Source organism: Sceloporus occidentalis, unplaced genomic scaffold (genome assembly GCF_023333645.1).
Source record: "Sceloporus occidentalis isolate IW3139 unplaced genomic scaffold, rSceOcc1.0.p SCAF_140, whole genome shotgun sequence".
Classification (NCBI taxonomy): Eukaryota; Metazoa; Chordata; class Lepidosauria; order Squamata; family Phrynosomatidae; genus Sceloporus; species Sceloporus occidentalis.
This window is the reverse complement of record NW_028317120.1, coordinates 1615053-1640627: the sequence shown is the minus strand read 5'-3', so window position 1 is coordinate 1640627 and position 25575 is coordinate 1615053. Positions and strand designations below refer to the sequence as shown.

Genomic DNA, 25575 nt, shown 5'->3' with positions numbered 1-25575 from the left:
TTCAGTGTATCTGCGTCTATACGAAATAATATTCTACTAAGTCCCTTACTCGGTAGCTACGGATATGCCAAGTAGTGGCTCTAACCAGCATGTGCCAGATGGTGACCCTGCTTTTATACAGGAAATACAGTAATTTTGCAAAATTTGTATTTAATTTTCGGTCGTTTATAATTTTTTTTTCTTTCAGATCCTGAGCGACACCACTGGGCGCTGCTTGGTGCGGCTGTAGTAACGTTACTTATTCTGTAAGTATTCCAAACTTTTAAAAAAGTTTTTTACTGTCGGCAAACCAGAACCTGCTGGCAGATCGGCCCCATCCGGCCCCCATCTAGTCACCTGTTTCTCCTGCTGTAAAGACTGAAACCTCGGGATCCCTATACCTATCCCGCATGTTCAAGTTCCCTCAATAAAACATTAATCTGGTATATTCGTGTCTATCGATCAGCAGATATTATTCCGCAGTGAGCATTCAGCACAGTGACGGTTATTTTTTTATTTTTATTTTTTTGCAGTGTTTTTTGCGTGTGTAAAATCCGAAAACCTGTTGAAGATAACACTGGAACGTCTCCTGCTCTACCTGCACCTGAGCATGGACACCCGCTCAACTGAACACGTGACCACGACGAAGCTCTAATGCTTGATGGGCCCACAGCACCCGGTATCTGTACCTGCAACGCCTTTTATTCCGTCCCTGGACCCGACCTGTGATGGCCGCCACCGTTTCTTGGAACCTTTCTCCATTTATCCCGTTAGCTGCTCCTGCTCCAGATTCCGGCAATTATAGAACCTCATGTGTCTACGTGGTAGACCTAGAGGCATTTGTAGTTAACCTCTTTCGTTTTAGATGTGGACTGTCTATCTGAATGAATCCTCAACACTATTTATGGAACTTTTGCTGCATGTAATAACGCGGGACGTTACACATTGTATGCAGCAGCATCGCTCGCCCCTTTCTCCGAAATACACCCTTTTATAAAATGTGCTGCTAAGGGCTTCCGTATAGAGGTGTCCAACACCCACACACAAAATCAGGGATGGATCGTTCCTCTTCGCAGTGTTTCATACTGCTACTACTGACAAGATGCTGGCCATTCACAATGAGGGTTCCCAGAGGGTGTCTCCAGACCCCCCCTGACAATTTTGAACTGCAGGTACTGCAGCCAATCAAGCAGGTCAACGGAGCCCAGCTTACTGATCACTATGTGATTATATTGTACAGCGCTACGGAATTAGATGGCGCTATATAAAACAACAATAAATAATAATATATATATATTTTTACTATTTTTATTAAACAATTTAAACCGGCAAAGCAATGAAATATAAAACACCATTTAAAAAATATCCTGGGGTGTCTTGTATTCAAAATTCTATGATTTGAAGCCAGACAATGCAATTTACTCCATCAAAGATTTCCCAAAAGCACATGGGGACCAGATCATCAGATGTGGAAAAAATGGTTTTGAAATAGCAAAACGCTGCTTGTACTTATTGCCCAATAACTTGTAAAAAAAAAAAATATATATATATATATATATACCATTGGTGTTTTGAAACTCAGGACAAATATCGGATGTGCCAGCACCGGAAGTTGTATACGTGTATTGCGTAGATGTCCCCCGCCGGCCCCGCAAGACACCCAGGAGTCTGCTCTGGTAAGTCTTGGGGGCAGAGGTAAAACGCCGTGGGAATTCCCAGCAAGGGAGATTAATAAAGCACATCGTGCAGACGTGCCGGCAGCGGAGGCTGTTTACGCGCATCGCTGCTGCCGGTGAACGTCTGCACGATGCGCTTAGACAACCTCCTGTGCCGGCACATACCCCCCCCCCGTGGAAAGTGCTGGCAGGGGAGGCTGTCTGAGTGTATCAGAGAGCAGGATACGGGTCCCCTGCACCGCTGCGGGGGGTCTGTATCCTAACCCTGCTGCCTGCCCGGCGTCGGGCGCTAGACCCCGAATATAGGCCGCACCCCCACTTTAAAGACTTTTAGACACTAAGGCCTGGGAGATAATCTAATCAAGACAATGTGTATTCCCTATATTAGTGGCGTCTGTGTCCTTTTGTATTGCTAATCCCGTTACTGCCCCTGTTGTCTCTGGGAGGCAGATTAAGGGGGCGGTTTGTATCCCAGTATCTTGTATTATGTTAATGTGTGGATATATCCAGCCGTCTGTGTGTAAAATAAATCGGTTCTCCTCTTGTTGTACCTAAAGACTCGTTTTGCCTGGTTATTTGGGTACCGGATAGCGACATCCCTTTACTTTGCTTGGGGATATTGCCTACGGATTGTGGGGAATTATTGTCCTGAAGGGAGAAGTCACTCTTGGCAGAGAGGGGCAACCTGAGGTCCCTGGTCAGGCCGTCATTACAAAAAAAAAAAAAAAAAAAAAAAAAAAGAAAATTACAGCTACATGTGAGTGCCGCAAAAATGCTAAAACAGCCATTGTAACAATGGGGTAAGGGATGGTATAACGCGTCCGCACGTTTCCTGAAACTCAATCTCTCCAAAACTGAACTTCTCATCTTCTCTCCCTCCAACGCTAAGATTCCCACATCAGTTTCCCTCAATGTTAATGGTGCTATTATCTCCCTTGCCTCAAACCTTTTTTCTCCCCCCACATTCAGTCTGTCTCTAGAAACGGCCATCTCCACCTCAAAAATATTGCCCGTATCCGTCCCTTCCTAACACAACATGCCACTAAGGCTCTTGTCCATGCCCTGATTATCTCCCGCCTTGACTACTGTATCTCTATTTTAGCCGGTCTCACCCCTCTAAAATCCACCATGAATGCTGCTGCCAGACTTCTCTTCCTCTCACATCGCTTTACTAACGTCTCTCCCCTCTGTCCGTCTCTCCCCTCTGTCAGTCTCTTCACCGGCTGCCTGTGCGCTTCAGGATTCCTTTCAAAATCCTCGCTCTTACTTTCAAAGCCCTTCACAGCGGTTCCCCTCCCTACATCTCCTCACTCATCTCTAAATACCCTCCTAACCGGTCTCTCCACTCATCTCTAAATACCCTCCTAACCGGTCTCTCCTCACTCCTCTAAATACCCTCCTAACCGGTCTCTCCTCACTCATCTCTAAATACCCTTCTAACCGGTTCCTCTGCTCCCCGCTTACAAGATTTCTCCAGGGCGGCCCCTATCCTCTGGAACGCTCTCCCTCGGTCTATCCGTCTCCCCCCCTGCCTTTATTCCTTCAAAAAATCCCTCAAGACTCACTTCTTTCAGGACGCTTACAACATAGAACATTAACCCCTTTCCTCCCATATTCCTTTAGCTCACCTTTCCTAGTCCCTCTCCTGCAATACTTTTACTCGTCTGGCTGGTCTATCCCTAACGACGGCACTTTTACCTATTGTGTAATACACCCAATTCCCTCTAGACTGTAAGCTCCTGTGCGCAGGGCCCTCCTCACCTGTTGTCTTTGTTAGTTAATTTGTTATGTTATATACTACTTGTTATGTTCTGTCTACCCATTGTACAGCGCTATGGAATTTGATGGTGCTATATAAAACAATAAATAATAATAAGTTGCATGGAGTATCTAGTTTTAAAAAATATATGGTTTGATGGGGCGAATTGAATCGGCCATGTTCAAAGATTTCCCAAAGAAGGGAAAAAAAAACGCACTAACCAAATGTGGCCTTTTGGCCCCCAAACAACCCGCCAAATCTATGCATGAGTGGTATCACTGTACTCGGGGGATGCTGAAAACATATTGGGGTGTTGTGTGACAGTGGCATATACCAGGAGCTGTAAATTCATACCTGAAGTACAATTTTGTGTGAAAAAAATACAAATTTGGCAAAAGCTAGCGGTAGAATTCATGCAAGGAAAGGGTTAAAATACCAGCATGTGAAATACCCTGTGGTGTTTAGTTTTCTAAATTATATGGCGTGATGGGGTAAACTGCATTGGCCACCTTCAAAGACACCCAAAATAGCACATGGGGGCCGATTGATCAGTTTTGGAAAAATGGTTTTGAAATAGCAAAATGCTAATTGTACTTATTGCCCAATAACTTGCAGAAGAAAGTAAAAAAACAAAAAAACATAAAAACATCAGGTATTTCTAAACACAGGACAAATAGAATCTCTTTAGCAGATTTTTTCATCAGCTTTTTTAGATAAGCAAAAGATTTTTCAAATAAAAGCGAGAAAAAGGGCTTTTTCTCCCAATTTTTCACTATGAATATATATTTTTTTGTATTTTTCCCCCATAAGAAATTAGAAAAAAAATGGTATCTAAAGGAAACTCTTCTTGTCCTGATAAAAACAATATATATAAAATACAGCCTGGTTCTTAAGAGTTAAAGGACAATTCTTTCCAAATGCCTACATGTTACAGTTCAGAATAAGCAGTGAAATATTATGGAAAAGGAGAGGTTAACCTAATTATGTCTGTTTTGTATAAATATATTGCTGTATTTTATCATGTAAAATATTTCTCTTTTTTGTGATGATGTAAGGGAGGCTTTTTCATGTGATCCAAAAGCTGGATCACTATACTCCTATCACTATATACTGAGCCAAGCGTTAATGGTGGTACAGCATAACTCATCACTATACACTGCTCCTAAAACAGCCTCCCTGTGCCACCTCTCCCCATGAAGCAACCTGCCTGTGCCAACGTTACCCCTGAAACAACGCTGCCCCATAATATACCTTTTAACCCCCTAAATGTCAGAGTGGCATATAGGGGTATAAGGCAATTCTGGAGGCAGAGTGGCACATAGTGGGTCAAAAAGCATATCATGGGGCACAGTAGCATATAGAGGGTTAAAAGTCATATCATGGGGCACGGTGGCATTTAGAGGGTTAAAAGGCATATCATGGGGCACAGTGGCATTTAGAGGGTTAAAAGGCATATCATGGGGCACAGTGGCATATAGGGGGTATAAGGCATTTCTGGGGCAGAGTGGCAAGCCTGGGGGCAGATGTGCATAACTGGGGGGGGCAGGTTGGAAAAAAAGGAAATAAAAACAAAACATTTTTCTCAATCAAAGCTTTTATTAACAAACAATTGTTCACATAGTTTACATGAACTAACATTTACTGGTAAAACTTTTTTCCTATAGGGTCGTCTTATATTCAGGCTTTTTCTTTTTTTCCTAAATTAATATTCAGATTTGGGGTGGGGGGTCGTCTTATAATCAAGCAAATACGGTACTTGGTGTAAATGTATTCAATTCCCCGGAGTCCCATCTGAGTGCCGGATTATGATCCAGACCTTTATTCTAATTTTAACGTCTTTTCCCCCCCGGATTTCTTATCGCGCAAAAATAATTGAAATGTTATAAATAATTGAGGATAATATAAAGAAAAAGAGAATTTGGAGTCAAACATGTTTATTGAAAATATATATAATCTGAACAGAAAGGAGTTTATAAAGCGGAGTCCATGAAAATAAATCGCGGGATCCGGTCTGCAGGAACCGATTTCTCTCTTATAAACCCGGATCCTGTGTATACCGACACAGAAGGCGCTAATAAACTGAATTTAACATTAATATCATATATATCAGTACGCTAATTAGCATAACCGGGAGCTCTACTGCGAGGTGCGGACAGGAGGTCCCCTGCCGCCGGTGGCCGTGCCCGCTGCCATCGGTGGCCGTGCCTGCCGCAGCACACATCGCCGTTTGAGGGGGTAATGGGTGGAAAGTGGGGCTTGTCTGCTGGCGGCGCGCCTCCTGGAGTCTCTGGGCAGACCCCGGAGAGTTCCTGGGTGCGCTGGTTACTTTATAAATGGAAGCGCGTAACGTAAGCCTGCGCCAGCTGCGGCTCGAAAAGCTGATCGGCGCGGAGGAGAGCTGTTTATTTTTGTAAAATATAAAATTGTGTCCCAAAAGGGAAAAAAACAAACAAAAGATTTTCACCAGATGTGTTTCGATATTTTGTGGGTTTTTCAGCCATTAATTACTCGCATCGACGCTTATTGCGGTCGCATAAACCACAGGCCTGACTTCCTTTGTAAATGCCAATGTATTTTAACCCTTAGCTCTCCTACAGGCATGCCGAGCAGAGGATGGGGGAGGGGTTTATGAGAAATTAATAATAATTAATAATCCTTAATCTACCCCCCCCCCCCCCCCCCCCCGGCCATCTACACGCGGTATGGAGGCGTCACCACCCTGATGGCTTCAATTTCTATCTATAAAAAGTATAATAATATGAAAAGTATAAAAGATAATTCTCTTTAATAACGGCTGTCGGGGGTCACCCTCCCCCTCCTCTCGCATGGCTTCGGTTTCTTGCGGAATAAATGGAGGCAGCAGAGGACAGACAGAGTGATGACGACGGAGGACAGGCGGCTGCCCAGGAGGATCCAGGCCGAGGTGGAGAGATCTAAACCGGCAGAGCTACAGATGCAAGGACTGGACTTTGGTGGCTCATCGGTCGCCTCGCTCCAGTTATAAAATCCTAAAGTTACAGAAGACACAAAAATCATGGAAATTCTGCAAATTATTTGATAAAAAAATAAAAAATAAAGGTTCAGGTTTATGAGAAACAACTGATTCTCGGCAGGTTTGAGCTCCACACGAACATGAAATTTATATAACATAATATATATAATCAAATATATTAAAATAAATATAATAAAATATAAATATAATAAAATATAATTTTATAAAATATATATATATAATCAAATATAATAAAATAAATGTAATAAAATATAATTTAATACAATTTAATAAAATATAATATAATCAACTATAATAAAATAAATATAATATAATACAATATAACATATAATAGAATAAAATCTAATATATAATATAATAAAAATAAATATAATAAAATATAGTATATAATAAAATAAATGTAATAAAATATAATATAATACAATTTAAAAAAAACTAATATAATCAAATATAATAAAATAAATATAATATATATTAAATATAATATTATAAAATATAACATAGAATAAAATCTAATATTTAATATAATAAAAATAAATAGAATAAAATATAATAGAATAAAATATTATATATCGCCTCTGATTGCTCCTCCATTTTTGTTCACGTGACGCTGGAGATCACGCTAGTTCCGTGTTGTATGATCGAATGCTTTTGAATTGATACAAGTTGCACATTTTTTTGTAAAACTGTTCTTAGCCAGGAATGGGGTATTATTGGGGTAAATGGCAGCTTGTGAGGCCCCCCCCCATGGGGCGATAATCTACATTAAGACCGATTTCTTTCTGCTGATAGTATACAGGTCACGACGTGTTATTCCCGTGGGATCTATCAGTGCTGTTGGAACCCCGTTATGAGAAGCCGCGTCTGCGTTGGGGGGGGCAGTCAATTAAGTGTTATATAGAACCCCCGCCTACTATTTTACGGGACCTTCTTGAAAATACATAAAAACACAGAACCCATCAGCAGATCGGCCCCACTCGGCTCCCGTCTAGTCTGTAAAGACTCGTTGGTCTCGTCTTAGATTCAGGAGCCGCGCATGTTTAAATCCCCTCACTGTGTTACCCTCTACCACTTCTGCTGGGAGGCCACTCCACTTATTCTGTGTGGTGATTGAAAGCTTCCGTAACAATGCGTTGGATTGGCTGTACGTACCGAGCACCTCGACGGTGATGTTGATAGATTCTGATGACCGATCGTGTATTAGTAGTTGATACAGTCCGCTGTCACTCTTCTGCAGGCGGTTAATGACCAGCGACCCGGTCTCCGGGACTATTCGCACGCGTTGCTCGTAGCCCTCGGCTGTGTAGTGCTGGATTTGTCCCGACATGATGGTGCACATGGCCAGTGTTTTGGGGGGGGGCTCGTGGAACAGCCAGCGGATCTGCAGGAAGGCGGTGGGCTCGGAGACGTTGAGGGTGATGGAGGTTTTCTCGTATCCCGTCACATGCGAGCGGTCGGCGGATACGGCGAGAGCGTCTGCCGAACCTGAGACGGGGGGATACAGATGATTACATCACACAGCCGGGACGGGGGGATACAGATGATTACATCACACAGCCGGGACGGGGGGATACAGGTGATTACATCACACTGCCGGGACGGGGGGATACAGGTGATTACATCACACAGCCAGGACACAGATGATTACATCACACAGCCAGGACGGGGGGATACAGATGATTACATCACACAGCCAGGACGGGGGGATACAGATGATTACATCACACAGCCAGGACGGGGGGATACAGATGATTACATCACACAGCCGGGACGGGGGGGATACAGATGATTACATCACACAGCCGGGACGGGGGGGATACAGATGATTACATCACACAGCCGGGACGGGGGGATACAGGTGATTACATCACACTGCCGGGACGGGGGGATACAGGTGATTACATCACACAGCCAGGACACAGATGATTACATCACACAGCCAGGACGGGGGGATACAGATGATTACATCACACAGCCAGGACGGGGGGATACAGATGATTACATCACACAGCCAGGACGGGGGGATACAGATGATTACATCACACAGCCAGGACGGGGGGATACAGATGATTACATCACACAGCCGGGACGGGGGGGATACAGATGATTACATCACACAGCCAGGAAGGGGGGATACAGATGATTACATCACACAGCCAGGACGGGGGGATACAGATGATTACATCACACAGCCGGGACGGGGGGATACAGATGATTACATCACACAGCCGGGACGGGGGGATACAGATGATTACATCACACAGCCAGGAAGGGGGGATACAGATGATTACATCACACAGCCGGGACGGGGGGATACAGATGATTACATCACACAGCCGGGACGGGGGGATACAGATGATTACATCACACAGCCGGGACGCACCCTCGCCTGCAACCTCCAACACAAATACAGGAGGCCTTCAGAGTCCTCAGCGCCTCGCAATCGTCTCTCTAACGCTCAGGATGGCCGGGAACACCCATGGCGGGGGCTACTTACTTTTACTTGTGATCTAGCTCTGCGTTACCATGGTAACTGCATGGTTTCCTACTTTAGATGATATTTTGTTAAATTTGCGTTCTTGTGCGGTTGACACCAGGTGTCAGGGGGGGGGAAGGCTGAATAATAACCCCCGCCGTACATTAATCTGCGTGAGCTGCCGGGGTGTATCCGTGCCGAGGAGCACTATGCGTATCCGCAGCCTTTAGTACGCGTTTCACCCGGAGGATTCTGCCCCACCACCCCACGATGCTACCTGGAGGTGGGCAGGGCTTGCCTCACCTAAGGGTGGAGCTAACCAGGTGTAGGGGTGGGGTTAGCCACAGACAGCATTTAATGGGAGGGGGAGTGGGCGTACCAAACCGCTGCTGCCCCAGTCCGGAGAAAGAAGAGACTGCCCACGAAACCACGGGGAAGCAGGGCATCAGACAATGGCGTAGCCACTAGAAGGAGTACAGAAAGGATACAGTCATGATAGATATGCTGCTAAAGTGTACAAGGAGCACTTTAACCCTTTAATAACCTAACAGCATTAATATGGTGAATTGCCCCCCGTTACCTGCGATGAGGAGGAGATGCAGCAGCAGCAGGGAGGGCAGATCTGCGGGGCACATTCTGCTGGCGAGAGGCTGACAGGCGATCAGGAAGCCGCGTTTAGCGAGGGCGACCGTCAGCAGGCGGCCAGCTGTGATTGGCTGAACACGCTGCGTGCCGGCAGACGGGGAAACGGCTGCATCCTCTGTGGTCGACAGACGCTGCTATGAAACGCCCGGCGTGCCGTAATACGAGGGGGGCTTTAAAGCCATTTATTGCCCCCGATACCCGCAGCTTTTACTTGGCACAGCTACACGGCCTTTCACCCCTTCAGTTCCCTTTCTATAAATCCATGTATATTTTTACCCACAATGCTGCAGTCAGCCTCCTGTCAATCATTTGGTTCTGTTTATATTCTTCATCGCCCCGCATTGATGTCCAGAGGGGCCGCCATTTCCTGTAATAACAGCTTTTGCCCTTTGGGGGTCAGTATGTCCCAGGATTTGCCCCGGGTCAGTCGTTGGTCTTGTCTTAGATTCAGGAGCCGTATGTCTATCCCATGCATGTTTAATACCCTCACTGTATTACCCTCTACCACTTCTGCTGGGAGGCTGCTCCATTTATGATAAAGAGTTCTTCCAAAACTTTGGGCATTTCTCTGCATTTTGCCCCTTTATTCTTCTGCTTGATGCTGCACTTTACACATTATATATATATAAATACATCACATTAAAAGCGAAAAAAGTATTTTTATTCCAAAAAAATACATAAAAATGAGAATAAAATAAACAATGCAGTGAGCCGAGTGATGTCATTGTGACATCACCGGAATCCATAAGATGCACGATCTCTATATCGTGCTAAATCATTTAAAATACAAAAACCGCCCTCATCGTGAAACGTAAAAACGTCGGTCATGTGTCAGCAGAGACGATCGCGTCGGTGGGGGAGGGGGAGTCCAGGCTGTCCCTAAACCTGTACGCCTATAGAGTACTGAAGGGGTCAATCGTGTATGACATCATCAACGCAGATTATACAAAACGTCAACATCAGTCTCTTTACAGACCAAACGACCAATGAGAGACAGCGATAAGAGAAATAACTTTATACGTCACGTCGGTCCCTTTATCAGAAACAGCCCCGGCCCCCCCATGGCAGAGAGCGCAGAGTCCTCGAGGATGGGGTGACGGGGAAAATCCCTCCAGAGCGAGAAAACTCCGCTCAGCCTCCCGTTAGCAGCCTGACGTCCGGACGGGGCCCTTCGGGGGCCACACACCTAACACCCAGCCAAATGAAGGGCTTTCTCCAACTGCTGCAGCTGCGTCTGGCCCTGAGAGATCAGCAGGCGGACGGCCACCTGAAACAAGAGAAAACTGCTCAGATCACTTAGTCGATAAGTGGAACAGCCTCCCGGCGGAAGAGGTAGAGGGAATTTGCAGGACTCACCTGCTCCGTCTCTCCTTTATTCCTTTTGAATTCCTGCCGGGCCCACTCAGCCGCGGAGCGACGGTCGCCGAGATCCGGAATCTTCCGGGCCGCCCGCAAAATGTCCCTGTACAGCCCGAGCACCTGCCTGCGCAACACAAACTGACAACAGGGAGGAATGAGACGCGCAGCACAGCATACTGCTACACTACACACTGCTACACAACACAACACACAGCTACACTACACACTGCTACACAACATATTGCTACACTACACGCTCCTACACAACACAATACACTAATACACAACATACCGCTACACTACACACTGCTACACAACACACAGCTACACTACACAATACACTAATACACAACATACCGCTACACTACACACTGCTACACAACATATTGCTACACTACACAATACACTAATACACAACATACCGCTACACTACACACTGCTACACTACTACACAACACACTAATACACAACATACCGCTACACTACACAACACACAGCTACACAACACAATACACTAATACACAACATACCGCTACACTACACACTGCTACACAACACACAGCTACAGTACACACTGCTACACAACACAATACACTAATACACAACATACCGCTACACTACACACTGCTACACAACATATTGCTACACTACACAATACACTAATACACAACATACCGCTACACTACACACTGCTACACAACATACCGCTACACAACACACTAATACACAACATACCGCTACACTACACGACACACAGCTACACTACACACTGCTACACAACACAATACACTAATACACAACATACCGCTACACTACACACTGCTACACAACACACAGCTACACTACACACTGCTACACAACACAATACACTAATACACAACATACCGCTACACTACACACTGCTACACAACATATTGCTACACTACACAATACACTAATACACAACATACCGCTACACTACACACTGCTACACTACTACACAACACACTAATACACAACATACCGCTACACTACACAACACACAGCTACACAACACAATACACTAATACACAACATACCGCTACACTACACACTGCTACACAACACACAGCTACACTACACACTGCTACACAACACAATACACTAATACACAACATACCGCTACACTACACACTGCTACACAACATATTGCTACACTACACAATACACTAATACACAACATACCGCTACACTACACACTGCTACACAACATACCGCTACACAACACACTAATACACAACATACCGCTACACTACACGACACACAGCTACACTACACACTGCTACACAACACAATACACTAATACACAACATACCGCTACACTACACACTGCTACACAACACACAGCTACACTACACACTGCTACACAACACAATACACTAATACACAACATACCGCTACACTACACACTGCTACACAACATATTGCTACACTACACAATACACTAATACACAACATACCGCTACACTACACACTGCTACACTACTACACAACACACTAATACACAACATACCGCTACACTACACAACACACAGCTACACAACACAATACACTAATACACAACATACCGCTACACTACACACTGCTACACAACACACAGCTACACTACACACTGCTACACAACACAATACACTAATACACAACATACCGCTACACTACACACTGCTACACAACACAATACACTAATACACAACATACCGCTACACTACACACTGCTACACAACACACTAATACACAACATACCGCTACACTACACGACACACAGCTACACTACACACTGCTACACAACACACTAATACACAACACAATACACTAATACACAACATACCGCTACACTACACACTGCTACACAACACACAGCTACACTACACACTGCTACACAACACAATACACTAATACACAACATACCGCTACACTACACACTGCTACACAACACACAGCTACACTACACAATACACTAATACACAACATACCGCTTCACAACACAATACACTACTACACAACATACCGCTACACTACTACACAACACACAGCTACACTACACAGCCTACTGCTACACAACATACTGCTACACTACGCTACACACTGCTACACAACACACTGCTACACTACACAGCATACTGCTACACAACACACCGCTATACAACACAACACACCACTACACAGCATACTGCTACACTACACCAAATGTAAAACACAACATACTGCTGCTTTAATACAATACACTAACACTGCAACACACTATAATAATAACAATAACTATAATAACAATCACTGCCCCGAGCATCACAATGTCAAAGCGCGGCCGGGATCGGACACCCACCCGCCAGAGGCCGAGGCGGCCGGGATCGGACACCCACCCGCCAGAGGCCGAGGCGGCCGGGATCGGACACCCACCCGCCAGAGGCCGAGGCGGCCGGGATCGGCCACTCACCTGCCGGCGGCCTGGATCGGACACTCACCTGCCGGAGGCTGAGGGCACCGGGGGGCAGCCTGGAGGCCGCCATGACACGGAGTGCGAGACCGGAAACTGCCCGGAGAGCTCTCTCTGCCGGCGGAAGGAACAGCCGCAAGTGGTCTCCATAGCAACCAAGGGAACGCTCGGTCCGGGTCACAGCGCCCTCTGGCGGAGGGGGGAATTATTACACTGGAGCTCACTAATGCCTGGTGGTTGAGGGTGATTAGTGATTTAATGTTTAGATTTTCTATTATTTAAAAAATCTTCGTTTTACAAAAATATTCATGTGACCTCTCAGCTTCAGTTAACCCCTCTGTGACCGATGGCATACCAAGTACATAAAGCAGGAGCTGGTAGGCCGAGGTATCGCCGGACCAGCCAGGGGTTCGCTCCGGGGGCCGCCCTTCTCCTGTCATCATACCCGGGAACTCTCAGGGTGACGGGGCAGATTCTCTGGTCACACAGATTCTTGGGGACTCCTTCCTATTCTCCCCCCGCTGGGATCATATATAATGCTCCCAGTTGGTGCTTTTAACCCCAGTATGTTATGGTTGATGTCCCTGCTTGAATGCAGGTGACTCATTTAGGTGTATCTTTAAATAATAAGGGCTTAAGGTTTCCATGACGGCCGATATTATATCCATTTGCATAACACATTTGGAGAGTCGTTAGGCAGAATCTTCATGATGGACCGTTAAGGGGTTAAGAGAACGGGTCAGAGAGACTGGAAGCTGCCCAACATTTTTTCCTAAACCGCTGTTTTGTTAAAATGAATGATTTTCTCTAATCGCTGTATTTTACCGCCGTACCCCTGCACTTTATCCTAATATTATTAATATTATTAATTATTATATGAATCATTGTAATTGGTGTTAGTGTGAGAGTGCGGTTAGTTAGTGAGGAATCTGTAAGGATTGGGTAGGGAAAATAATAATACATTGCAAATACACTACATTACTATGTAAATCGCTCTGGTCCTGTAGGGGTTAAGCAATGTCGCTTCCCCTCTCCGTTGAGGTGCAATCTGGCCACTAGATGGCGCTGTTGTAAAGCTTATGGTTGTCACAGATTGGAGATAAGATAACCCAGTTCAGTTAGCACCCCTTCTGTAAAGGAATTGGAAGAGGGTCGTTTTTATCTGACCTGGAATCATCTTCTAGGGCCAACAAAATCATCTTCCAGTTTAAAATAGAGGAAGTGGGAATAGAAAGCAGGAGAGATCCGGCCAGCGTTGGCTGCGACAGCGTCCTGCCTCGGCTCTGTTAGTCGGCGAACCAGTAAGTCTGCGGAGAAGGAAGGTAACGGGGCTGAGATGTTGGATCTGAGGGAATTCAGTTTGTGGTTAGGGCTTCAGGTTGATCCGGGGGGAGAGAAACGTACCGGACGTGAAGTGCTTAAGAGATGGATGGGCAAAGGAATAGGCAGATGGAACAGACATTTTTTTTTCCCAAAGTCACATGTTGGTAACCAGCACCAAGGGCAACGCATTCTGGCTTAGGCCAACTCACCTCAGGCCAGGGCAGAACAGCCCTTTGGGTGACCAGGGTACCCGGCTCAGTGGGCCAGTTACAACCATCCCAGTTATTCCGGAGCCCTGCATATTTTTTTTTGGAAGCCCGAGGTGCCGCGCTTCTCAGGTGCGCGCGTCTGTGCATAAGAGCAGCAGAAGCCCGAAACTTTCTCAAGTCATCGTCTGACATTCCCTGTGGGGATATATCAGACACAATTCCTTCCCTCCCCGGCCATAAGACCTGCAGGAGGGTCGATCTTCCGAAGAGGAGGACCACTGTACAGGAGAGGTAGGGAGCCATAAGGCATCGCACTTCCTCTACCCATCAGGACAACAAAGTCCAGATCCACTGCTGCTCATGCAAAGTGCAAAATCAAATCCTCGCCGTGTTCAATGAAACCATGAAGTGCTCCTAGGTGCTGTTCTGTGCCCTAAGAGGCGACAGAAGCCCAGTATACGATACTGGGTTCCCTCAAGGGAATGTAGGAAGTGAGAGTAGGTTCTCACCCTATTGAGAGTGTGCCTTGACGTGGCGGGTGAGCTTAATTATGCTTTGGCCAATTCATATAACCAAAACCTCTCATTTATATTATGTTTATATATTTGTTGCCAACTTTATTAGGGTAAGAAGCGCAGACAGTTTTTGTTTTTTGTATACATTGTACAGCCAATACACTGTTTCTTGCTGCATGCTTACACCTGTTTGGTAGGCCTCGTATTACATATTTGTATTATTTGAGCCTGAGACTAGCTTAGCGCACCGACATTTTTTCTTTTCCCTGTTTGCACATATTTGAGGTTGTTGGCTCCTCATCAGTCTGGTTGCAGCTTGCTGTCCAGGGGTTAATGGGGAGGAGGTTTAATTGCACCTCCCCCAACACATTAATAAGGTTTTGGTAGCAGTATAAACTGCTTTGTGTGTCCACTATGTAGGAAGTGAGAGTAGGTTCTCACCCTATTGAGAGTGTGCCTTGACGTGGCGGGTGAGCTTAATTATGCTTTGGCCAATTCATATAACCAAAACCTCTCATTTATATTATGTTTATATATTTGTTGCCAACTTTATTAGGGTAAGAAGCGCAGACAGTTTTTGTTTTTTGTTCCCTCAAGGGGAACCCAGACAAACCCCCCCCATGGGAGGGCCGGATCTTCGAGTCTCACCCCAAAGGGTGAGACCCCTTTTGCCTTTGGGGCACTCCCGCAAGGGAGTAGCCCCCTTTCGGCCTCACTGCCAAAAAAAACAGTGATCCAAAAACGCAGTGTCCAAAACAAAAATCAAAAGAGTGGTCATGGCCTCGCAAGTGAGTCAAAAAATGTAAGAATCCAAAAAAACAAATTAATAGGCACACGTGCATCCACACATAAAGCACAAGGGATTCTGGGTAAACACATGTAAACAGAGTAATCATCTTCCCCCAATAAGAAGATGGGATTCATAGTAAGACAAAACAGAAGCAAAAGAGCCTTTCAATAGACTGGTGGTTATGACCAGCATGCATCACACCATATGTAAAATGCAATATGCAGATCATATGCAAATTAGTTATAACAGAAAACCACACCAATTTACACAATCCTGCCACCACACCCGCACCCACACATTAATGGTCACATGTGCACATTAAACCAATGCAAATTGTGCCTGGGTGTATCCCTGGGGCTTCAAAAAATTATTTAACACACGCAGGCCTATGAGGGTCAAGGAGTAAAAAGAAAAGATTCTCTGTAGCAGGCCATCAGTGTTCTTCATGCTCACACTCTGCCAACAACAGCACAAGGCTTTGAAGGCAACTGAGGACTACTCTGGTGGCTTGAATAAGACACTTCAGGGTCAAAGTTAAGTTATATGTGGCCCCTTCTCCCCCCCTCCCCAGCCATAAGGCCTGCAGGAGGGCCAGATCTTCTTTGCCCCTCCCCACAAGGGTCATTTAGAGGAGAGGGGGCAGCTCAAAAGAGCTACCTAACTCCCCTCCTCACCAGAAAAGCTGGACCTTTAGGGGACCCGGCTCCACCATGGCTTTTCAGTGTTTGCGTCGTGTCCAGTCCACCATAATCAGCTTTGTAAAAATAAACTCCAAAAATATATCAAAAGATAAAAACACACATGCACTGTGAAAAAACAGTACAATCATGTGGCAAAACTATATACAAAAAGTGCTCCCAATGGAAGCCCCAGCCAACTGTGACACATGAAAGAGTGCAGTGTGCTTAACCTCTAACACTAACACCAGGTGCACACTGCCCAGTCCCGGATCAAGAACTGGGGACCTAAAAACACCTCAATGCTTCATGCATCCCCAGCCCTAAGGCTGAACTTTCACTCTCTCACCAGTACTCCCTTGAGCTCAGCTAAAAATCCAAGAAGCTTTAGGACCCTCCCACACTACAGCAGCTATCAATCTTACACATAAACTGACTCTATTGAGGAAACAATCACCACCAGCCTCCAAGAGCCTTTCAATAGGCTGCGGTGACTTACAACCAGCATGCATCACACCATATGTAAAATGCAATATGCAGATCATATGCAAATTAGTTATAACAGAAAACCACACCAACGTGCAGGCGTGCTTTTTGGTTGAGATAAAGTGAGTACCTGGGAGAGACGGAAAGCTTGAAGCCTCAAGGATGTTTTAGGTCTGTGATCCAGGATGATTATTCAGGTGGTCGCAACCCTTGCCGCGAAGGACCAAGGAGATCCTGCAGGTCTTATGGTCGGGGAGAGAAGGAAGGGGTCACGTATCCTTCAGTACTGCCACACCCACAGAAAATTAAGAAGGGGATCTGGTGTCCACTGTGGCCTTACGGCACTTTGGCACTTTTTCTTCACAGTGAAGCGCTGACCTCCGGGGTTCAATAAAACTGTTGCCCCCCTGTACCCCTAATCAGTTACAGGGTGACTTAAACATAAATCCAAGCAAAGGAACCAGATATTGCACTGCGATTGGTGCCCACCTGCTGGAAGTATGTAATGCAATACAGGGGTCCACCGTCTATAATGAGAAATACAGCCTCCAGGTGCCCCCCAAGTAACAGAGGCTCCCGTGACACTTTCTAACATTTGAGGGTCAGAGGCTGAGATGGAATTACTTTACTGAGTGAGTCTTTACAGCAGGAGAAACGGGCGTCTAGCCAGGGGCCGATTTGGTGCCGATCTGCCGGCAGGTTCTAGGTTTCTGTGGAGGAAATCTACGCTAGGCTCTGGCGTTAGTCTCACCGTATTTGTCGGGCCGGGGGTCATATTGGATAAAACTATCTCAGCGCTATTTAGATCTCATTAACAGGAAAACAGCAAACTGTATGTTTATGGCCGTCCCAAAGGGATTTATGTACAAAAAATTAATTTCCAGAGTATCTTAAAACCTTAATTTTATTGTTTTTTAGTCAGCGTTAACGAGAACAATAAAGCTGAGCAGTAATTCCGAGCGGCCGCACTCTGTGCCGGGAAGCAGGTGGAGGATTCTCCACGTTCCGATCACATCTGCAAACAACTTGGAAATTGAAATTTAGACCCTGAATGTCAAGGTTTGTGGAAGAACGTCGGAGAACGCATCGCACTCGCCGCTGGAATCCGTTTCCTGTCATCACCAGGGAAACTGCCATCTGCCGACAACAACCCCTTCAACGCCGGCTCGCAGCTGTGCATACGAGGTCCCGTCGGGGTTTACTTAGAGCGTGCGAGTCTCCGTATTCTCCCTCTGAGAAAACTGAGGGGCTTCTCCCGCCAAAAGAGCCACATAATTCAATCAGCCAGGTATAAATGGCCCACGTCCAAGAAATACCCCTCACTGCTCTCCATGTTATCACACCGGGGTACTTAGCAGCCCAAACAATTGGTTGATAACATAGCTGGGTAAAATGTAAAATAAAATGCAAAAATGAATGGAAGTGACACAAAACAGCGTGAATAGCATGACATCACAAGCGTCTCCCGTTAGCAGATGTATAAAGGGTGACTCATTTTTGCCCCAACAAAGGCAAATGTTGGTTCTTATTGACCACAGGTGGAACTAAGACAAACAAAAAAAAAGGCTTCTGGTAGTAGCCCAAAATCTTTAAATCAGTGCAACCAAGTGGGCAGTGTGCCCCCTGACCCCTTCCCCATGCTTTCCCCAACAACCCCTTTTTTTTTTAAAAAGGAGAAATATGAGAACAAGAGGCCATAATCTAAAATTAGAGGGTCGGAGACTGAGATGTAAAATAAAGAAGTTGTACTTTACTGAGAGTGTGGTAGATTAGCTGAACAGCCTCCCGGCAGAAGTGGTAGAGGGTAATACAGTGAGGGGATTAAACATGCATGGGATAGACATACGGCTCCTGAATCTAAGACAAGACCAACAACTGATTAAGGTTTGAGTCGTTACAGCAGGAAAATTGGGCAGATCTGCCAGCAGGGTCTGTGTTTAACGCAGGATCAGAGAAATGCTTCCTGGAGAGACTCGCTGTGCCCCGGTGGCCATAGGTGGAACTGCAACATTTGAAATTAAATGCTTCAAGTGATCTTAAAAAAAAAAAAAACACAAAGTGTGATTATTTTTTTGATTTAGCAATTATTTAGTAATAATAGGAATGGGATTAATGTGTGAAAAAAGATTAATGCTTCTTGATCCCACCTCAGTTTTCTGGAAAAGTATCAGAAATTCATTCTTTTTTTTCTTAGATTTCTTTTTACTATGGAAAACAGTTTTAATATTTATATTTTTTCTGAGAAAGGGCCTTCCTGCCATCTCTTTGTAATTACTTAGTGATTTGGATTTTTTTGCGTCGGGTAGTTTTTTTTTACCCTCGGTGTTTGGATGCGTCGAGTGGTGTTTTACCCCCCCTGGGTGACTGGCTGCATCGGGCCATTAAGGTTTTGGCAGCATAAAAAAGGTATTGATTCACGGGAGGAGGATATCATCTGACTCTTTACAGATCATTGGTCAGACCTCATCTTGAAAACGCGGTACAATTCTGGGCACCGGTCCTCAAAAAGGACATTATGGAATTAGAAAAAGTGCAAAGGAGGGAAATACAATCAATAAGGGGATTGGGAGATACTCGTTATGGAGAGAGACTAAAAAAGTGAAAATTATATACGCTAGAAAAACGGCGTCTCAGAGGAGATATGATAACATTATATAAATATATACAGGGCCGATATACATTATATAAATATACGCGGGGCCGATATACATTATATAAATATATACAGGGCCGATATACATTATATAAATATACGCGGGGCCGATATACATTATATAAATATATACGGGGCCGATATACATTATATAAATATACGCGGGGCCGATATACATTATATAAATATATACGGGGCCGATATACATTATATAAATATATGCGGGGCCGATATACATTATATAAATATATGCGGGGCCGATATACATTATATAAATATATGCGGGGGGCCGATATACATTATATAAATATATGCGGGGCCGATATACATTATATAAATATACGCAGGGCCGATATACATTATATAAATATATGCGGGGCCGATATATATTATATAAATATATGCGGGGCCGATATATATTATATAAATATATGCGGGGGGCCGATATACATTATATAAATATATACAGGGCCGATATACATTATATAAATATATACGGGGCCGATATACATTATATAAATATACGCGGGCCGATATACATTATATAAATATATGCAGGGAGGATATACATTATATAAATATATGCGGGGCCGATATACATTATATAAATACCGTATTTGCTCGATTATAAGACGACCCTGATTATAAGACGACCCCCCAAAATCTGAATATTAACTTAGGAAAAAAGAAAAAGCCTGAATATAAGACGACCCTAAAGGAAAAAAGTTTTACCAGTAAATGTTAATTCATGTAAACGATTTTTTTTAATAAAAGCTATGATTGAGAAAAATATTTTTTTTGTTTTTATTTCTTGTATTTTCCAGCCTGTCCCCCAGTTACGCACATCTGCCCCCAGGCTTGCCACTCCAATATGGCACTGTGGCCCATGATATGCCTTTTAACCCTCTATATGCCACTGTGCCCCATGGTATGCCTTTTGACCCCCTATATGCCACTCTGCCTCCAGAAATGCCTTATACCCCTATATCCCATTCTGGCATTTAGGGGGTTAAAATGCATATTATGGGGCAGAGTGGCATATAGGGAGGTATAAGGCATTTCAGGAGGCAGAGTGCTCTATTAAATGCCCCCTTAATGCCACTCCAGAAATGCCCTATGCCCCCATTTAACTAACACACACACACACACTCTCTCCCCCCCCTCCCCTCTCCTCTCTCCCCTCTCAGCCCTCTCTTACCGGTGCTTCCAGCCGGGGCAGCGGGTTGACGTCTCCTTCTGCTGCAGCCGGAAGGAGGTGTGGCTAGCAGCGGGGGTTTGTATGCGTCCGTCGCGTATACTTTCCCCGGCTGTCAGAGATCAGAGATCTCTGACAGTCGGGGAAGGTCTACGCGACGGACGCAGACAACCCCCGCTGCTAGCCACACCTCCTTCCGGCTGCAGCAGACGTTGTCTACGCGGATCGCGTAGACGTCAACCCGCTGCCCCGGCAATACAGCAGGAAGCACCGGTAAGTGTGTATGATGGGGGGGGGGGGTGAGACAGGAGGATCCAGGTCCCCTGCAGCGGTGCGGGGGATCTGGATCTTAGTCTCCTAATCAGACTCTATTTGAGGTCTGATTAGAAGACGACCCCGATTAGAAGACGAGGGGTATTTTTCAGAGCATTTGCTCTGAAAAAAACCTCGTCTTATAATCGAGCAAATACGGTATATGTGGGGAGGATATACATTATATAAATATATGCGGGACCGATATACATTATATAAATATACGCGGGGCCGATATACATTATATAAATATATGCGGGACCGATATACATTATATAAATATATGCGGGGCCGATATACATTATATAAATATACCCGGGGCCGATATACATGATATAAATATACGCAGGGCCGATATACATTATATAAATATATACGGGGCCGATATACATTATATAATTATATGCGGGGCCGATATACATTATATAAATATACGCGGGGCCAATATACATTATATAAATATATACGGGGCCGATATACATTATATAAATATATACAGGGCCGATATACATTATATAATTATATGCGGGGCCGATATACATTATATAAATATATGCGGGCCGATATACATTATATAAATATATGCGGCCCGATAATATTTTAGAGCTTCTTGAGTTAAGGAGAAATCCAATCGCCTTTTGGAGTCAAGAAGGATTTTTTTTCCCCCTGACAGCAGAATTTGAAGTCGCTTAATTAGGGTTTTTTAGGGTAATTAGGTTTTTTTTTTGCCTTCTTTTGGATCAAGAATAGGAAGGTTGGGTAGAAGGGTTGAACTTGATGGACTTTTTTCAACCTTATGAACTATATGTAACTATGTCCCCCCCCCCAGTGACTGGCTACATCAGGTAATTTTTCACCCCCCCAGTGGCTGGCTGCGTCGGGTAGTTTTTCACCCCGTTGACTGGCTGCCAATTGGGGCATCATAACACAGCCCAGAGAGGGACTATAGAGCCGTCAGCTAGAAGGCACCGGCAGATTTTGGGACGGTTCCCGTTGAATCGGCTCCTCGGCTCATTCGGTCGTCTGGAAATGAAGCTCGTTATCACCGCGTCCCTGTGTGATGGATAAGGTCCCGAAATCCCATTAACTCTCAATCATTAACTAGCGGATTAAAACAAATGTGATCTCATGCATGGCCAATGAGATCATTCATAATTACAATTATCCCCCGTCAGTCTGTAAGCTCGCGTCTTAATCGCTTTAACTCATCGTTTGCTGCTTCACTGCCATGCCGTCGGGAGCTACGGCTCCAGAGCCCAGCGGCGGTGGCTTTACTCCACTCCAGCCCACGCTTGGCATTGTGCACAGTGACCTCCGTCTTGTGTGCAGCTCCTCGGCCGCGTAACCCATCTCGTGGAGCCCCCGACTCGCAGCGTTTGTGCCGATGTTGCTCACACAGAAAGTTTGGGACTCTGTAGTGAGCGACGACGGAGAGGAGATTTTTACAGTCGGCCCCCTCGCTCCGTGGCTGTTGTTGCTCCTTCATGCTTCCACAATAAGAGCGTTTACAGCGGGCCGGGGCAAATCTAGCAGGGCAGAAATTTCATGAACCGGCTTGTGGCAAAGGTGGCATCCTGTGGCAGCGCCATGTTTAAAGTCATCGGACTCTTCAGCACGACCCTTTCTACTGCCCGTGTCTGTCTACGGAGATGGCTGCCTATGGGCTGAAACACCTAAACTCAGTAATTAGGAGCGGGGGCCGCACAGTATCTATTATAACCTCCATCAAAAAAACGCTAAACCGGGCCCTTCATTTCCCTGACCGCTGCCATGAGAGGAGACCCCGGGAGAGGCCAGGAATGGGAGATTTCGTGCTTAGAAAGGAAAATACAATTTGAAGGGCCGTTTAATGGACGGAGAAGTGGAGGGCGATGCAGCAGCCTCCGCAGAATGTGTATATGAAATAGTCTTGATAAATTTAGATTGCAAGCTCATGCGCCCTGGGTATACTTACTTTGTAATACGATAAAGAGTAAAGGACTGTAAAGCTCGTCAGAGCGCTCGGCGCAGTGTTGTGGGGGTTGATCCTGTATGTGAGGCTGCTGGGTAGTGCTGTGTGGCCTTTATCACGAAATTTAAAGAGCCCTCTAGATTGTAAGCTGGGCCGTTCTCACCCGCGGTTATTTATCATGGAACTCGCTATGTCCTGTTTACACATTGTACAGCGCTGTGGAATATGTTGGCGCTACAACACATCCTAATAATAATAATCATAGGCATTAATGTGTATATTACGGCTGAAATGGTTCTAGAAAGCGCCCCCCCCCCCCAGCGTTATACATCCCCGTAAGTATTCTGCAGCATAATCCATGCGCAGCCAGCAGGTGAGGTTCAGTGTCGTTAGAGATCACCGCGGCTGACATTTAGCTTTTTTTTCCAAGCGACTGCTCCTTTCCATCCCGGTGAATCTCTGCTACCAGCCGTCACGAACAATTGCCCCCTGCAGGGTAAATCCTCCACGGGCTGAAGCGATGCCCCGCTGCCAGGCTGCCTTTTTAATGCACAAAGATAAAAGTTTTAGGAATTTTCTTTAATCCGGATCTTTTTTTAAAATATATTTTTGCTTTGATTTGATGAAATTTGCCCAAAATAATCCCTTATCCGGATTCTGTTGATTGACGCGTACAGATGATACCAGCCATGTGTCCCGTGATTATTAGCCGTATTTGGCTGCCATCCTAGGACTCGGTGCTTGAGGTGTTTGTAACTAGAAAGTCTTGGATCTCATAGCTGCCAACAGTCCTGATTCGGTTGAGAGAATCCAGACTGCCAGCTGTCCTAGCCAGGAACCAATGCCAAAGATGCTCTATGCTGGGCTTAGCAAAGAATGATGTCGCTACATGATGTCATAAGCAGCAGGAAACAATCATTTCCATGTTTTCTCACTAATAGAGTAATAAATAAAATACAACAAGCGGGAAAAAACACGGGAGCGTCACGGATGTCTGGGATCACTGGCCGGTTGGGGAGACTCCCTGATCCCCACGTGGCCCCCTCACGATGCTCTGCAGGTGGTCCTGGACTAGTAATTCGCTCCTAGGACCCACCGCGCTCTCTCACAGAAACCCAGAACCTGCTGGCAGATCGGCCCCCGGCGGCCCCCGTCTAGATTGCCGGGTGAGCGCTGCTCCTCCGGTTCTCCGGGTCAAGACCCGAATCCTGACGTCAGTGTGCAGTCCAGGGCCCCGGTCGCTCATTTATCTATACATTATACAGGGGGCCGGTCACTGATTTATCTATACATTATACAGGGGCCGGCTCACTGATTTATCCATACATTATACAGGGGCCGGTCACTGATTTATCTATACATTATACAGGGGCCGGTCACTGATTTATCTATACATTATACAGGGGGCCGGTCACTGATTTATCTATACATTATACAGGGGCCGGCTCACTGATTTATCTATACATTATACAGGGGGCCGGTCACTGATTTATCTATACATTATACAGGGGCCGGCTCACTGATTTATCTATACATTATACAGGGCCGGTCACTGATTTATCTATACATTATACAGGGGCCGGTCACCGATTTATCTATACATTATACAGGGGCCGGTCATTGATTTATCTATGCATTATACAGGGGCCGGTCACTGATTTATCTATACATTATACAGGGGGCCGGTCACTGATTTATCTATACATTATACAGGGGGCCAGTCACAGATTTATCTATACATTATACAGGGGGCCGGTCACTGATTTATCTATACATTATACAGGGGGCCAGCTCGCTGATTTATCTATACATTATACAGGGGGCCGGTCACTGATTTATCTATACATTTTACAGGGGCCGACTCACTGATTTATCTATACATTATACAGGGGCCGGTCACCGATTTATCTATACATTATACAGGGGGCCGGTCACAGATTTATCTATACATTATACAGGGGGCCAGTCACTGATTTATCTATACATTATACAGGGGGCCGGTCACTGATTTATCTATACATTATACAGGGGCCGGCTCACTGATTTATCTATACATTATACAGGGGGCCGGCTCACTGATTTATCTATACATTATACAGGGGGCT

At 45.3% G+C, this 25575-nt stretch overlaps 1 pseudogene; it reads right to left on the bottom strand.

Annotated features, from left to right (window-relative positions):
* Positions 1–10734: 10734 nt before the first annotated feature.
* Positions 10735–13432, bottom strand: LOC149281023 (LYR motif-containing protein 2 pseudogene; annotated as a pseudogene).
* Between the last annotated feature and the right edge of the window lie 12143 nt (positions 13433–25575).